The sequence below is a fragment of the Fragaria vesca genome, linkage group LG3 (assembly GCF_000184155.1).
Source record: "Fragaria vesca subsp. vesca linkage group LG3, FraVesHawaii_1.0, whole genome shotgun sequence".
Classification (NCBI taxonomy): Eukaryota; Viridiplantae; Streptophyta; class Magnoliopsida; order Rosales; family Rosaceae; genus Fragaria; species Fragaria vesca.
The window spans coordinates 21,267,180-21,278,935 of NC_020493.1; the positions used below are offsets into that span (position 1 = coordinate 21,267,180).

General features: G+C 39.9%; 2 pseudogenes across 1 annotated transcript in view; both read left to right on the plus strand.

Annotated features, from left to right (window-relative positions):
* The first annotated feature begins 762 nt into the window (after window positions 1–762).
* Window positions 763–4,954, plus strand: LOC101292687 (annotated as a pseudogene).
* Window positions 4,955–10,401: 5,447 nt separating this feature from the next.
* LOC101293284 overlaps window positions 10,402–11,756 on the plus strand; it is a 13,828-nt pseudogene continuing 12,473 nt past the window's right edge. Inside the window, exons 1-3 of the transcript XR_184387.1 lie at window positions 10,402–10,711; window positions 10,833–10,884; window positions 11,068–11,125. The product of XR_184387.1 is annotated as an acyltransferase-like protein At3g26840, chloroplastic-like (transcript). The remainder of the gene's footprint in view (window positions 10,712–10,832; window positions 10,885–11,067; window positions 11,126–11,756) is intronic.

Sequence of the window (11,756 nt, forward strand, 5' to 3'; positions counted from 1 at the left end):
GGGTGTGTGTGTCACACTGAAGCCAAAAACAGTCATTTTGATTTTTGATTTTTTTTTTTTTTCCACCGTTACGTTTGGCGGAATGTGGCGCCGAACTGCCACGTGTATCTATACGTGTGTTGGTAGCAAAGGAGAGAATTTTTCAATGCGGGCTAGGCGGAACCCATGATGGTTGGGCCTAGGCAGGCTCGGCCCATCAGCTAAAACGACGACGTTCAGGGGGAGAGGAGGAGTGTGAGGTTGCGTGCGTGGCAGAGAAGCCGAAATGGCGGGAAGCGTGGAATGAAGAGGGTTTAGATTTGGGTGGGGAGTAGAATCCGTCGTTCATTACGGCGGAGGCCACGGCGGCGGATGGAGATGGATAGGTGTGTATGCATAGATGCAATTTGCATGTCCGGAATTTTGGACCAACGAACCAAACGGCCTAGTCCTCTTTTCACTCCAGTACGTACGGAAACATGTACTCGAAATGTCCTATTTGTTCAGATTAAGTTCAAACTGCTCAGATACTTAAAATGAAGCTGCTTAATTTACATATTGGAAATAAGAGAATAAACCAGAAGAGCTAGTACTACTTCAATGTCCTGCAACGCACTTGGTCTCTTACCCTGCAGCTTTCCTCCGTCCATTTTGCGATATGAATTGACGTCTTCACCATCCGAGTTAACTACAATATTCTCTATTAATCCATCTGAAACTAGGAGGTTAGCCGTCTCCAGGCACCACTGTCCAACCTTCACGACTTGTCGTGTAAGGGGAGCTATGGAGGATCATCATCATCATCATCAAAATGTGGAAGATGAAACTGTGAACTTAAAACATTTTATTGAGCATGCCAAGGATCTTGTCAGATCGGACAGCAGTACTACTGCACCATCACCTTACTGGTTCACGCCTTTGGACTGCGGGCCTCCATTGGACAATTCACCCCTGCTTCTCTTTTTTCCTGGTAATTGAAATTTTAACTCACTCAGCTCCTCACTCAGCTCTGCTTCTTCTGAATTCTCTCTTCAAGTTTTGTACTTTTCTTCTTTGTTGAATTCATCAGCGTAACCATATATGTACTTTGAGCGTCTTCCTTTCTCAACTTGTGTAAGTTTTGTTTAACTCCTGATTTATGCAGGAATTGATGGCACCGGACTTGGGCTTATAAAGCATCACAAGAAACTTGGAAAGTAAGTTTCAGCTTAAAGTTGAATGGTCTTCATAGAGTTCTATTATTCTGTTTTTTACCAGCTACCTTCAGAAGAAACTGGTTTATTTCCTAGCCTGGTTCTTTTTAGCTAATCATTTAACCCTTTTTTTTTTTTTGGCGCTGTTTGAAGGATTTTCGAGGTGTTCTGCTTGCATATCCCTCATAAAGATCGAACACCATTTACAGGTTCTTCCTTATTTTTCTTTGATCTGTAGCATTGACAATCTATGTGGTGTGTTGCATGTACACATTGTTTGCTTCACTTGTTCATCCCACGCTATAGAGTGCTGCATTGCTATATAAATCTCATTAGGAGAGGATCCAATTCTAATGTAATTTGGTATTTCTTGTTAATCATCTGATGTGTCAGGCTTAGTGAAGCTAGTTGAGAGCACAATTCAGTCAGAGCATCATCGTTCACCTAATAGACCAATATATCTTGTTGGAGAATCGCTTGGCGCATGCCTTGCACTATCTGTGGCAGCCTTTAACCCTGACATCGACCTTGTTCTAATTTTAGCAAATCCAGGTACTTTAACATATATCTTAATTTTTAACATTTTCTAAGGAGGACCAACTTCTTTACTTGGACTTATAATGGAAGTTGAATTTCTATTAGGTGTATTATCGATTAATTAGTGAGTAGTAGCTAAAAGAGATGAGAATGAACAATGAACTTTTGTAGAACTGAAAACTGTTATGTTTTTTTAGTACTGCTATGTACAATATTAGCTAGATATATAAATTCCAACAGCTAATTATTGTTGTAGAACCAAGTAATATCAAATTATAGCTTTTCAAAAGAAGATATCATGTTGATGCAATTTCTCACTCAATTTAACACCTACCTGATGTTCGTCGCAGCAACCTCCTTCAGCAGGTCACAACTTCAACCCATATTATATTTACTGCAGTTCATGCCTGACTCAACCAATCTAATTAGCCTTCTTCATATACTGAGTTCGACAACTGGTGTGCTTTACTTGTTCCATTTACTTTTTGCTTCATATATATCCTGAGACTATGAGACTATAGATATATTATTGCATAATTTCTCCTGATTTAATCTTTTTTTTTTCTGTTCAATTGACCTAATGGCTTTAACTTCCTACATATCTTTTTCTAATCTGCAGCTGTTCTGCTTGCGTTTAGGAGCAACGATGGCTAATTTGGAGAAAGGATTTGAATGGCTATCACCGGGTCTTGTTGCACCATCAATGGCTTACCTCTCTGTAAGTTACAACTTTGGAACACTACTCTCACCAAGGAGTCACATATTTGCATCAGTCTGTATGTACCTAATTCTTCTCAGTATCTGTTACAACTGCATACTTGCGGCTGAAGTTTCTGTCATTTGAGTTTGTGTATGGATTTGTTTTTATTTTCAAAAAGGGAGTTTGAACAAAGAGGGAGTTTGAATATTGTTAAACATAATTAATGGTTGAACCCTTGAAGTTTCAGGTTATTGCTGATATCTTACCCATAGAAACACTCCTATGGAAGCTACAAATGATCAAGTCAGCCTCTTCATATGCCAATTCACGCCTCCATGCTGTAAAAGCTCACACCCTGATCCTTTCCAGGTTTCTTTAAACTTCCATAACCACTTCTAGCAATATATTCATGGGAGCTACTATTATCATGCATCATTCCTAATTTTTTACATGTACAACTGACAAGACCAACTTTGCTGCATTACCCTATCATCTTTTTAGAATATAGTGCTGATTTCGCTGTCATGTATTTAATAGTGGAAGAGATCCATTACTACCTAGTCAAGAGGAAGGTCTGAGACTCCGACGGCTGCTTGCAAATTGTGAGATCTATACGTTTGAAGACTGCAGCCATTTCCTCTTCTTGGTAGGATAATCTTGTCATGTGCTAGTAGAAACCGTTCCTGTTCTCAAATGTGCATTTTTGGCAGACGTTTCTTGTGTTTCTGAGCATAAATTACATGTGCTTAGACTTGATTTTTTTTTTTTGGCAGGATGATGCACTTGATTTGGTTAGTGTCATCAAGCAGGTTTGTGTCTATCGGCGCTCAAAAGAACGCGATTTTGTGCTAGATTACATACCACCATCCCCTTCTGAAATAAATATATTACGGGACAATAACAGGTACATGGTGATACTTTCCCAGCTCAGATGGTAGATTTATGCATCCTTTTGTTTTTCTTTTCCAGTAATGTTTGTTAATTTTAATGAATGTGTAGATGGATCAACATCTTGAGCCCAGTGATATTCTCAACATTAGCAGATGGGAAGATAGTGAGGGGCTTTGATGGCATTCCATCAGAGGGTCCTGTAGTGTATGTTGGTTACCACATGTTACTGGGATTTGATACCGTTCCATTGGTAGCACAGTTTTGGGACCAAAAAGGCATCCATCTGCGAGGGATAGCGCATCCAATGATATTTCTGAAACTCAAACAAGGAGTGTTAGCTAATTTTCCCTTTTCCAACGAAATCAGACTTATGGGTGCTGTTCCTGTCTCCGGAAAAAACTTTTTCAGGCTACTCGCTACAAAGTCTCATATCCTTCTCTATCCTGGTGGAGTGCGTGAGGCTCTTCACAGGAAGGTGCTGAATTCACTCTCACAGTCTCACTGATTGTTTAGTTTGTTTTTCTTACAATGGCAGGACATAACATGGATTAAGTTTCCATGCATCAAGTGAGAATTTGAATCACTAGCCACTATATATTGTAAATTTGTAACAGTTTTGAATAGTGAACTTTCACTTTCAGGGGGAAGCATACAAGTTATTCTGGCCGGAACTGTCAGAGTTTGTGAGAATGGCAGCTAGATTTGGAGCGAAAATCGTACCTTTTGGTGCAGTTGGAGAAGATGATTTTTTTCACGTAAGTTCGCAGCTAGCCAGAAGGCTAGGGGGGTGTTATTGTTTTCTCAAAACTAGTACTATGACTACTCTCACCGGAGTTGTCCAATTCTCTAACAGTCTTAAATACATATATGTGCTCTCTAGCTGCTTGCCTGCCCTGCTTTTGTATCGGTTCAAGTTAGTCCCTGCTTATGTATCAGTTCATATTGAGGTATCTTTATTACTTGTCACTCATTATGATCAGAACATATTACAATTGTGTTATGCTTTCTTCTTTTCAGTTATTATTAGATTATGACGACCAGATGAAAATTCCTGTTCTCAAGAACTTTATAGACGAATTATCGGATGAAGCTGGAACATTGAGGTACTAGATCTGCTATAAGATATTGTTTAATTGTTGATCTCCATATATACACCTTCTCTCATGGCATGGATGCATTTTCAATTCCCAGAATGATTTGTGTTGATGTGATCTTGTGACCATAGGGCTACCGTTGATGGGGAGGTAGGAAACCAAGATATACACTTACCAGGAGTTGTACCAAAAACTCCCGGCCGGTTGTATTATCATTTTGGGAAACCAATTGAAACAGAAGGTAAGCTTTTCGATAATCAACTATATATGATCGACTTGTAGTACTACTGAAAAAATAATCTTTTACACGAACTTGCTTGGGTGGAAGGTTTAAATTGTGATGTGAATTAATGAATATTCTTGTAGGGATGAAGGAGGAATTACTTGACAGGGAGAAAGCTCATGAATTATATGTACAAGTGAAGTCGGAGGTGGAGAACTCCATTGCTTATTTGCAGACAAAAAGAGAGAGAGATCCTTACAGAGGCCTTGTGTCTCGGCTACTCTTCCAGGCCAGACATGGCTTTACATCTGAAGTTCCTGCATTTGACCTCGATTAATGCAGTGCTCATGTAGACATCAACAAATTAAAACTGTTTAATTTTCTTAATTATTTCTTTTAATTGGCAAGATAATTGCCTTTAATTAGTTAAACCATGCATGTAATGTGCTTGATAACCCTCCTGCAACAAGTTTGCAGTATACCATCTTGTTTATTCAACAAATTTAATCGTTGAATGTGAGTGGACTTAAAGTCACTCTTGTGTTTTTTAGAAGAAAAGAAAAATTACAACGAAAAGCCCATAGGGCAATCAATTTGAGAAGAATCTAACTGAAAAGCACTGAACGCTTGGGGAGGATAACTGCCAACCCAAATCTTCGGGCAATGAAGAGCATGATCCGTATTTGCTAGAGCATCTGCCATGAAATTTGTTTCACGAAAGATATAGGTGAAGGAGATATTGTCAAACTAGTGAGCAAGATGTAAGATTTCACGGAGAATTTGCTTAATCTTCCAGGGAACGTTGGCGGGATCCTGAAGACTATTGATCACCAACAATGAGTCCCCTTCAACTAGCATTCTTGTGGTTGAATCGCTTGGCAGCTAAAAGACTGTTTTTAAGGGCAAGGCACTCTGAAATAGTAACATTCGAAGAGTATACACATTGTGCACCAGCCATGAGAGGATTACCATCAGAGTTTCTTAAAATATAACCAGCAGCAGACACATCCGACACTAAGCCATCAAAGTTGAGTTTAACCTAGTTCGGAGCAGGCGGAATCCATTTGATGCAAACAACCTCTTCAGAAGGGGTAGAGGATCCCGGAATGTTGATCTCTTGGTAAGCAAAGCCCACCAAAGCAGCAACATCTATCACTGATGAATGGTTAAACTGGCCAGAATGGAAAATGACATGGTTTCGGGATTTCCAAATCTACCAGCAAACCAACAAGCAGTTCTCTACATCAGTACTTGAAGCATTCTCAAATAAAAAGTCCAACCAATCTCCCACATAATGGTGAGCTGCAGGAGACAGCAAAATACTGTAGTTTGCCCAAACAACAGCGCTGCAAAAACAATTAGCAAACATCAATATATTATGTTTCAGAACCACACAAAGTCACTCTTGTTGAACTCACTGTCATGATCTCATATGCTTTTTGTAAATACCTTTTTTTATATTTAATATAAATAGCTTGTAACGAAGTATTTAACATCAACAACCGAGTACGGCATTGTTGAGTAACCACTTATGAGTTTTAATTAAAGAAGAGGATTAGGCAATTAGTCCCTCGACATCTGTCTTCGCGTGAATCGTCTTACCCTTCCCTAAGGGGTTCATCCCCAAGCACATTCTATATAAAACCATTAGACGTGAGTTTTATACATAGTTGCTTCTAAATGTGGTAAGGCTCCTAGAATTCAACATGTCTTATGACAGTCTCTGTTTTTCCTTTAGATGAAAGTAAACACTGACGGTTTAGTAAAAGGCAATCCGGGTCCAGCAGCTTGTGGGGGTGTGTTTCGTGATGCCTCAGGTGGTTTTTTAGGGAGTTTTTGTCATTCACTTGGATGGAATATTTTCTTCTATTCTAAACTTTATGTTGTTATTTTGGCAATTGAAATTGCTCATGATAGAGGGTACGTGGGTCTACTTATGGTTGGAAAGTGACTCTGTTAGTGTGGTACCTTGCTTCTCTTCCAGGTTTTTTTCTCCTCCATGGAACTTATGAGTTCGTTGAACAACTGTCTTTCTATAATCCATCAAATGAACTTCTGTTCCAGTCATATTTTTAGAGAAGGAAATATGGTAGCTGACAAGATGACAAACTTGGGGTTGTCACATACTTCATTTACTTGGTATGATAATCCTCCTACTGAGCTTTATGAGTTTTTGCAGGCGGATTATTTGGGTATTCCAAATTATCGGTTTTCATAGTGGGAGGATTGTCTGGTTTTTATGGGTAGAATAAACGATGTCTTTTGGTATGTAAAAGAATGATAGTTTGGCTAGAATAGTTCTTTCATTAACATACGAAGAATATATACATTTTACATCAGAAGAGTAGCTTTCCTAGAAGGAAACTATCTCCACAATTAAGGAGAAAATAAGGCAACAGATCTCTACCAATGACTACATTCCCAAAATACAAATTACACAATATTTACTTCCTAATACTCCCCCTCAAGTTGGAGAGTGAATATCTCGAACTCCCAACTTGCGAATCATAGGGATGAAAACTTCCTTTCCTAATGCTTTGGTAAGAACATCAGCTAACTGATTTCCAGAACTGACGAACTTAGTAACAACTGACCCATCTTGAATCTTGTCTCTGATGAAGTGACAATCCATCTCAATGTGTCTAGTTCTTTCATGAAAAACAGGATTGGCAGCAATATGCAAAGCTGCTCTATTGTCACAATACAACAAAGCAGGTTTTGAATGAAGAATATTTAGATCTTTGAGAAGATTTTTTAACCAAGTTAACTCACAACAAGCTCTTGTCATTGCTCGATATTCTGCTTCAGCTGAAGACAATGAAACTGTCTTTTGTCTCTTTGACCTCCAAGAAATTAGTGAAGAACCAAAAAAGACACAATAACCTGTAGTAGATCTTCGGGTCATGGGACAACCAGCCCAATCCGAATCACAAAAAGCACGAAGTCTGAAATCATTTTGTGAAGAGAAAAATAGACCTTGACCTGGATTGCTCTTGAGATAACGAACAACTCGTAAAGCTGCTTCCATATGAGGCTTGCAAGACTCATGCATGAACTTGCTCAATACATGCACAGAGTAGGTTATATCAGGCCTTGAGATGGTGAGATAGATCAACCTACCAACCAATCTTCTATAACGTGAAGCATCCTTAAGAAGATCTCCCTTATTTGATAATTTCGAACTGCGCTCCATAGGAGTATCTACATGAGCTGCTCCTAATAAACCTGCATCACTGATGATCTCCAATGCATACTTGCGCTGAGAAATATAGATTCCACTTTTGGAACGAGAAACCTCTATGCCAAGAAAATACTTTAAATCACCAAGATCCTTAATACGAAACCGGCTATTCAGAAAATTCTTTAAAGCAGAAATAGCAACCGGATCATTACCAGTAATTAATATATCATCAACATATATCAATAAAGTTGTGAATGACTTCCCTTGCTTTCGAGTGAATAATGAGTAATCTGCCTTGGACTGAATATAGCCAGCTGATCGAATAGCATCTGAAAATTTGGCAAACCATTGCCGGGATGCTTGTTTTAAACCATACAAAGACTTATTAAGGCGACAAACCAAATGCTCCCCCTGTCGCCGAAGACCAGGAGGAGGAGACATGAAAATTTCCTCATTAAGATCACCAAGCAAAAAAGCATTATTGACATCCAACTGATGAATGGACCAATTTTGAGCAGCCGCCAAAGACAATAAGCATCGAACAGAAATAATTTTGGCAGTGGGTGAGAAAGTGTCATGATAATCGATACCTTCCATTTGAGTGAATCCCTTGGCAACCAAATGAGCTTTGTACCTCTCAATAGAACCGTCTGATCGATGCTTGATCTTGTAAACCCACCGACAATCAATAGGAGTCTTGCCAACCGGTAAAGTGGTGAGAGTCCAAGTGTTATTATCCTCCAATGCCTGCAATTCAGAACGCATCGCTTCTTGCCATTCTGGATGATGTGCAGCTTCGGCATAAGTGCGTGGTTCACTGGCATGGGATATCTGAGCAATAAAAGAGGCATGCGCAGGAGTATAACGATGATATGACACATAATTGCACAGAGGATATCTCGTACCTTTGATTTTGACAGGACCTGGAGAGGAAGAAGACAATGAGTTTGGGAAGCTCGATGTCACATGTGAACACACAAAATCATGTAACCGAACGGAAGGCGTCGTTTGCCGAGCAGAGCGACGGAGAGGCTGCGGGTTCGGCAAGTGGGTAGGTGGCTGGTCTGTGAGAGGCGGAGGTGGATGGTCTATGTTAGGCGGCGGGTCTGGATGGGAAACGATGTGGGTATCAGGTTGGACTGGAGGAGATGGTTCGAGGCCGGAGGGCAACGAATGGGTTGGACTGGACGGTGATCGGACTGATTGAGGGATGAGAGGAAGACGACTCAGAGAGGATGAAGTCGACTGATCAGGATACAAAGGTGGAGTAGGGCGACCGAAATTGGGTTGAGGAGCTTGTGGAGCTGAGTGGGATGGGGAAGGAAGCGACACCGCCAGAGCTTGTTCTGGAGATGAGGTCGGACCGAAGACAGGCCGGAAGAGACGAAGAGGAGTCGTTCTGGTGAGAGAGAGCTTGAAGGCGCAAGGATCGACGGGGTTGTAGTAGCAGAGGCGGAGGCGGAGGCGGCGAGACATCGCCGGAAAGGGATGGGGCCGGTGATGCAACGACAGGACTGGGCGTCGCTGGGAAATCGGTGGCGGAAGGAGACGGGATCTGTGTTGAATGTTGAGGTTGATCTAGTGGACTGGATTGTAATGATGTGTGAGGTGGGCTTGTGATTTGGGCCAAAGGAAGAATTGGACCAGATTTGGACTCAGGCACAACAGACTGATAAGGGAAAATATTTTCATGAAAGATACCATAAAAGAGTGATAGTTTGGCTAGAATAGTTTTTTCATTAACATACGAAGAATATATACATATTACATCAGAAGAGTAGCTTTCCTAGAAGGAAACTATCTCCACAATTAAGGAGAAAATAAGGCAACAGATCTCTACCAATGACTACATTCCCAAAATACAAATTACACAATATTTACTTCCTAATAGTATGTTGTTTTGGTTTGTTGTTGGAATGATTTTGGTCTAGTCCCTCATTCCTCACTTCATGTAATTTTTTCTTTTTATTATAAATAAAAAATCTGATAAGGGACGGGCTGTGGGTTCCCGGTTGTAGCGGTCCCCTTCGAGATAGAGTGGGTGCTCTGTCACCCAACAGACTGCTACTGAGGAACTGATATCGCTTAATCCTTGTCAGTAATTTATAAATAAAAAAATGTGAGATTCATTGTAATTTGTAAAGCTAGCTAATTCTAATACTCGGGATTCAAGTATTACGTCTCTCCATTGCATCAAACTATTAATGATAATAATATGAACGTGGGATGAGCGTCCCGGCCTGACTTGGTTTCAAACCCTTACTCAAAAAGAAAAGAGAAAATTGGAGATTAAATGACATTAATTTCTTTGTGAATGATGGAGTTGCCCTAAGCTTTAACAAATTGCGGTACGTTGCATACACAAACAGCCCAGCAGAGCGGCAACATGCATGCTTTCATTACCTTGATCAAACTGCCCTGCATTTCCGGAACCACCTTCCTTTCCTCGCCTCATCACTCACTACCAATCTTGTTGTATAAGTCCCCGTGTCTAAGTGATTATGTTAACTTGTTCAAACTACTTAATAGCTGCTTTGCCTCTCACGAATTACACACCAAAAGCGAAGCCAGATAAGCAAAGAGATCCAACGGCACTTGATTCCATGGCCTCCAACGCCCTTCATCTTTTCCCCTGCCGCATTCCAACCACTCTCCGAGGTAACTTGACGTCGTGTTTCTCCATTAATCCATCTAGGATGACTAGAAGCAGGTTAGCTTTCAACACACGGCGCCACACCATGTCTTGCAGTTCCGAAAATGGAGAGAACCAGAGCCAGCCTTTGGAAGAAGAGAGTGTGAGCCTAAAGCATTTTATTGAGCAAGCCAAGGATCTTGTCACATCCGACGCCGGACAGCCTCACTGGTTCTCACCTTCAGACTGCGGCCACCCTTTACCCGATCCCCCCCTGCCGGGTACGTACGTAACCACTAATAATTCAAACTCAACATAATCTGTTTTCTTTTTTTCTTCAACTGCAATTTGTTAAAGCTTTCAACTTTATATAATTTTATTGTTCAACTCTGAGTTCTGCAGGAATTGATGGCACTGGACTTGGGCTTATAATGCATCATCAGAAACTTGGAGACTATGTTTTAACTTAACGTTGTCTTTCTTCACACAATGTCTATTACGTATAGATTTCGTTCTGTTCACTTTTGTCCCAGCTAACTTCTCAAGTAAATAGTATACTTCCTCTTCTCAATATTAAGTGCTGATTGAACTACATTCTAATTAGTTCCCCAGCCTAATTTACACTTGCTGTTTGAAGGATTTTTGAGGTCTTGTGCTTGCATATTCCTCCCAAGCTGATCGAACACCATTTGCAGGTTCTTCCTTGTATACTATCATACTTGTTGCATTGGCACTCTTTGTGGTGTAGTTGCAGTTTTCTTCACTTGCAGTGGCGGAGCCAGGATTTTCACTTAAGGAGGTCCGAGTTCGAAAATAAAAGACTCGATTTAGATTTATTTTAGCTATACGGTACATGTTGCGACACTCATATAAAATACTCGATTTAGATGACAATAATTCAGACTATTAAACCTAAAAATCTTATAAAACCAAATTTATTTTTATCAACTATTAAGAAATTGTGAATGATAATTTAGTTTCAAACCATTGCACCATTGCAGTTCATACTCATAGAAACTATAGAAGCAGAGGCACAAAATTGATTGATGTAAAGTTTCTTATGTACATTAAAAAAAGGGTTGAAAATAATTTTGGGTATTTAACACAAAACTACCATTTGAAGGTACAAATGATAAAATAGTCTTCAAATGTTCCACATGATAAAAAAGTCACCATTAAAACATATTACAAGATAAGATGGTCATCTTACAACATCTTAAATGATAAAAAGGTATATTTTCACTCTTTTTACATGACAATTCTACCCTCCTCTCTAATTTGACCATAAATCTTTTTAATGATAAAAAGGTCTCTCTCTCTCTCTCT